The sequence below is a fragment of the Mixophyes fleayi genome, chromosome 5 (assembly GCF_038048845.1).
Source record: "Mixophyes fleayi isolate aMixFle1 chromosome 5, aMixFle1.hap1, whole genome shotgun sequence".
Classification (NCBI taxonomy): Eukaryota; Metazoa; Chordata; class Amphibia; order Anura; family Limnodynastidae; genus Mixophyes; species Mixophyes fleayi.
The window spans coordinates 94,818,904-94,825,343 of record NC_134406.1 but is presented as its reverse complement, the minus strand read 5'-3'; positions in this window follow the sequence as shown (position 1 = coordinate 94,825,343).

The window sequence follows — 6,440 nt, the reverse complement described above, 5'->3', positions numbered from 1 at the left end:
GATCACAGAATAGCCAAGTATCCAAAGATGCAGGGAAGCTGGTCAGCAATTTGTGTACACACACAGCACTATAATTGTTAAGGAGGCTAAGCCATCCCTGTCTTAAATAGACACATGGCCCAATCAGTGTCAGGGCATCTGCCCTGTAATCGGCCACAGGAGGCTGATAATTAATTGTGTGCCTCTGTGGGCTAATGAATAATTAGTCAAATTGTCCCTAGTGCCCCCTAATACCGGGACGCACAGAGCGTCTCGGCTGTTGCTTAGGAGACGGAAGGACGTGAAGGAAGTGATGTCCCTGGCGTCATAGCGACGGCTGGAATGCAGCCCTGAGAGAGAGAGAACCACCGCGGTCGTAACAATATGACAAATAACAATTTCTGGTGAATTCAAATCCTGTGATAGTCAAAGTTCTCTGTAATTTCTCAAGGCACTACAAAATGTCATAAAAGAAATGAGTTACATGTGTTGGGCATGCGGCCCAACACGTCTGTAAATGTGGCCCAGAAGGAGTTTTGGTTGTGGCAAGGGGGCAGCACTGTTAATGGAAAAAAAAATCCTGAAAAAAAGAGAAACTAAAATACTTACCTTGCGGTCACGGCGGTACTCCGGCTTCCTCCCTTGTCTCCTCCGTGCGGTGCTCACAGTGAATGTTGGGCGTGATGTCATCACACCCAACATCCATTGCGGAGCGCAGCACAGAGGAGTCACCCGCGCGAGAAGAACAATCAGCAGCACAGAATTGGAGAAAAGAAGAGAAGAGGACAGGAGAACAAGCCGATTTAAAAGGTAAGTTAAGGGGGATTTTTTTTATTATTTCAAGGGACGCTGACCAGTGAATAAAAGTCACCTGGTCCTGGAGCATCATGGACCTTATATCCCTGCTACATACTTCTACTTGTAATACTAATGGGGCATTATATATTATTCTCTTTGGCCCATTATAAGTTGTTATCCCTTAACTAACATAGGGCTGTAATTAGCAAAACAGGTGACAATTTGGGGTCACAGTGGTGTATATGTCAGGTACCGCAGGCCTGGTCAGGGCACCCTGATATACAATGCCTGGCTTAAATGCACTTTATTGATATTGCATCGAAACAATACAAAAAGTGATTATAGTATAATAACTAGAGAGGATTTTTTGAACAGGGCGATTGAAAGGTAAGCATAGGGGGATTTAAAAAAAAGTGATATATATATATATATATATATATCACTTTTTTTCTCATATATATATATGTTAACTATGTTTTCTATGGTTTTTTGGATGATCAGCTATCGTTACTGTTAGTGTATCTTATGTGCGGCCCAAACCAACTCGTCGTCTTCCAATGTGGCCCAGGGAAGCTAAAAGGTTGGACACCCCTGAGTTACAGTGTGGAACAGCTACACAACTGCAACAAAACCATGTTATACTATCGGAGGTTTCCGAGCAAGTCACTTGACATAAACCCTGCCCCAAACAAAGCAGGACTGAAGCTTAGTAAAGACAGAGTCCCACTCTTTTGTGTAAACATAGCGGGAATTCATAAACTTTTTCCTCTGAGCATTGGTAAGAGTCCTCGTTGTTTTAAAGAGTAAGCTTAAAACTGCCAATTGAATACAAAACCAGTTCAAACGCATAGATGACTGGAAACATATTTTCGGAGTGGTTTCAAGAAAGTTTTGTACCCTCAGTATGAAAGCATTTAAATAATAAATGTTTGGAATCAAAAGCTTTGCAGCTTGTAGACAAAAACTCAGCACACCTACCTGCTGACTTACTTGTGTCCAGAGATGGTAAAATTAAAGTGATGAAACTGTCGAAAAAGTTGGCATTGCATGGAATTTCATTCAAAAAGAAACAATAATCATGTATTGGAAAAAATCTGATGTCTGTCCAAGAAAATGAGGATTTTGTGGAGGTAACTAGGCCTCATCCCATTTCAACAGAAAGTAACATTCCAACGAGCAAGATATTCTTGGAGAACCTGGTTTTACAGAGAACATGTTGCTGAAGTGGGTCAAGTGCTGACTGCTTAAAATAAGTTACAAACAAAAGTAGTGACAAGGAGGAATCTGAAAATGAAGACAATGTTGGACTGTCCAATGTTCCCACAGCTTATGAAGCATGACAAGGTTTGTTTGGTTGTGATGTCTTGGTTAGAGGCACAACAGCTGTGGAGTTGGTATTAGTTATTACAGCTTGCTTCTTTAAAACAATGATATTGCAAAAAATGCTTTCTGCTAAGAAACAAACTGAAATTACCGACTTTTTAAAAAATAATACAGTAATATTATTTAGTTTTAATGTCAACAAATTATACTGTAAAGCTTTTACAGTATGTAAAAGATTTGTGCCTACACTTCTGTAATAAAAAGCCATTCATTAATTAACCAATATACAGTAGTTTTGTTCATTATTCAATAGTAAGTACAGTATGTATACACAAATTAGTGTCCCTCCATCTATACCACAGTAGGCTGTAAAACGTGGGATCTCGCATGTCGCGGTATTCCTGCACTATAAATGGAGAGCACTATATATATACAGTGGTCAAAGTGGGCTGGTATACCATTCCGCAACTTCTCCTACTGCTTTAATTGTAAAAGTATCAAATTCAATTCACTAACATTTTCCATACCCCCACCAATAAATAGAGAAGGGTGGGCTATATTCATTAGGCCCATTTTGATGCTTCCAACTTGACAGACACTTTGCTGGATAATTTGGAGTTGCACACTGAGGTACAGTTAAAAGGCTGTGAGGCAGTTTCCTCAGTCTCTTACTGCCTGGGGAACAGGTCAGAGAATTGCCATTGTTACATGTAACTTCTGTGCTTTGTGTGGGTGGAACATTAGGTCCTTCCACCTTAGCGAGGGCATTCTCTGATTATGTCAGTTAGAGCCAGACAGGCTAAGATTTGTGGTGATGTTTGATTTTATTCTGCTAAATAAAACTAGCTGCGGCTACTTGTACAGAAGCACTGGACTGATGTGCTAGTAATTGGCTGCTGCATGAGAACTGCTGCCATTTACCCTAGGAAAAGCCAACCCTAACCTGATTTTACGACGATATATTATATATATATATATATATATATATATATATATAGAGTAACAAATGAGTCTTTCTTGTAGCACTTCTGACACCACTTGTTGCAAGAGCACCTTGCAGATATCAGCAAAACGGACAACTTCTTGTTGCAAACAAATTGGTGTTTTAATGTTACATCACAATAACACATCAAACATCAGGACAACACCCGGCAACCTATGTCTGGCTATACGGCAGTTCCCTAACTACCAGCCGGGCACTAACGAGCATTGGTTGCAATTCACAATTGCCAAGTTCAGTTTTTTATAGTGCAGACTCCTCCCACAGGCTTGAGTGACTGACAGGCGGCACTGATTTTAAAGGAAGTCTCCTCAGTTGCTCTGTAATGCTTATTCAGTACAGACACCCTTATCAGTTCTGCTGTTAGCTGTGGAAATAAACACTTTAAAACATTCAAGTAAATCACATTTTACATTTACTGTGTCACATGTCTCAGACCTGTAGATAACTGAATATAAGCACAGTGCTACATCTGTATATAGATTGGTCTGCAGCCTTTTACCTGCAGACTGTCAGATCCATAGTCAAATCCATTCTGAGGCCACTCCCATTGCCACTATATATATTGTATATATATATATGTGTGTATATAGTCAAATCCATTCTGAGGCCACTCCCATTGCCACTATATATATTGTATATATATATATATGTGTGTGTATATATATATATATATATATCTTGTGAGAAACAACAACATTCACAAGACTCCGACACATGTATGCTGAACCATTTAACTGTTTATTAGCAGTTGTCAGGATGGTTAACAGTTCTAATGCTGGTTCAGCAATCATATCCAGTAACAGTATACAAAAATCCCCACCACCTACATTTGGCTAGACTGTCTGCAAGCCAGCCACTTACTGGCATCGGTGGTCCCACCCACACATACAGTGTCTTTATCCTCCACCCCAAGCACTACAACAAATCACAGCAAACCAATCACACCCATGTGGAACACGTGTGTGTGTGTGTGTGTGTGTGTGTGTGTGTGGGTGCTAAGAGAGGAACCTAGGGTAAACTTAACCCTGTCTGCAGCCTGCTGCTGCAGACTGTGTTCCTACCTGTTCCCCTATAGGGGAACTGTGGCAAATATCCCTCTTTGCCACAATATATAGTGGCAATGGGAGTGGCCTGCCACGCGCCTCCTGTAAAGTTATATTACAATATTTCTGAGGCATTATTACATTTTGGATTTTTGGATTACTAAATGCTGGACTTCTCCTTATGTTATTTATATATTTACTATCAGCCCCAAATCAATCAGGTATATTATTATTATTATATTTTATTTATAAGGCACCATAAGGTTTCCACAGCGCCGTACACAATACAATGGACAATACAAGGAAAAACAGTACAGAACAATAAACGAGTAATACCATGACTTTGGAAGCTCCAGTCTACCGTCTATTGAAAAATGTTACTACAATTCAAACAATGTTAACTCCCAATTACTAATTACTTGTGTACCTGAAATTTATACATATAACATTTTTATTTAAAACCTGTAATAACAATTTCAAATGAGGTGGCTGTGTCATTATATTAACCAGATGTGGGACTTCCTTCTAGTAAATTAATTAACTCAGTCATATTTAAAGGTACAGGTAACAATCCTAGATTTTCATGTCTATTTGTCTATTCTGTGCGAAGATATCCAACAACCTATCCTATCATACTATGATACAAATCTATAGGATGTTGATTCAAAAAAATGTTCTGGATCCATCTTTGACTATCTTAAAGATCTTTCTTGAGTAGGATGCAATCTTTCTTTTTACCATCAATTACCTGTCTCTTTACTCTATGAATATATATTTCTTAATCAAGTGAAAACCCTTCCATTGTTATGAGTAAAGTAGATGATTGAAGCAGAGCTGGTACCTTATTACCTGTTGAAAAGTTATCAGTACCATCACCAGGTCTTACCACTGGGGAGATTTTAGCAAAATGTTCATGAAGAAGAATATTGAAGATATTACCAAAAAAGTCAAACCACTTATAATAACAGCTAGAGTGTTAATGACACTCTCCTGGGTCAAATTCTTTTTTCCATACCATGTCGTTTTCAGACTCCTGAAATCATGATCAACAACTTTTATTTTCTGCTGCTCTTGGGTCTCTGCCAGATCGGCTATTTTCTTGCAGTGTGATGCGTGGATCCAAGTATCTTTCACCAACTTTCAATGCTGTGGTCATTCCTGACAATAGTTGGTGTCACGAGCCGCGGCGGTACACCGCATCCTGGCGTGATCTAGCAGCTGGGCGCGTGCTGTAATTTCTATGCTCAGTTTTTATTCTTTGGGATTATCCTTGTGGCATAGATGTAGGAGGGCATAGGGACATCCTCTAACTCCAGGGGGAGCTCTTATATGATTTAAACTGGTTCATTTATATTTTTATACATGCTTCCTGGTTTATGTTATTACCTATGCCAGTTCTAGCTAGTATTAATTAGCAGCCTGCTGAGGCTGATTGTCAGCCCTATTCTCCTGTCCTGATTGGCTCTTGTGTACTATTTAAGGCAGTGAGATCTGAGCCTTACTGCCGGTTATAGCTTCCAGTTCCCTGTCTGCTAACCTGCTCCTGTGCTGTTTGATGTATACCTTCTGGATTGAAGTTCTGTGTATGACCTCTGCCTGTACCTTGGACCTTGCCTGCTTGCCTGTGACCCTGATTCGTTTGCCTGTTCCTTGGACCCCATTGTATTGCTAGTGACCCCGACCTTTGGGGTGCTACCTGATTATTCTGCTTGCTAGTGATCTCTGACCTCTGCTTTTGTCTGACCATCCGCTGCCATCTACACTGCCTCCTGGCCTGCCGCTACGGTTTTGTATTACAAACTTACACTACATCTGGAGTTAAGTCCTGGGGGCATCTGAGTACCGGTGAGCGTATAAAGCTATATGGGAAAGGCAGCTGCTAAAGGTGAAGACCTCCGCCTACTAGTTCTGTGAGTTTGTGAACAGACCGTCAGCGTAACAGTAAGTCTTTTCCATTGACCTCTCAAACAACCAGAATGTAAAAAGTTTCTGACCATAACCTATTCTCTTTGTCCTATTATCTCATGTCAGTTCTCAATTGGCATGTGTGATGCAATTAATTTCAATGTCTCTTGTTGGTTCAGTAACTGTTTTCTCATTTGTATCAGATACTTCACCGCTATATCTTGTGTACATTTTAAAGTCTCTTGTGGACTTATCATGATGTACGATTGTCTTCCAAACAAAATCTCTTATGGTAAAAGATTAAATTGGGGCCTGGAAGTGGTTTTGATATTGTGCATTACCAGAGGCTCTGGCCAAACCATTCCTGTGTCCCTCATTACTTTTCTCAG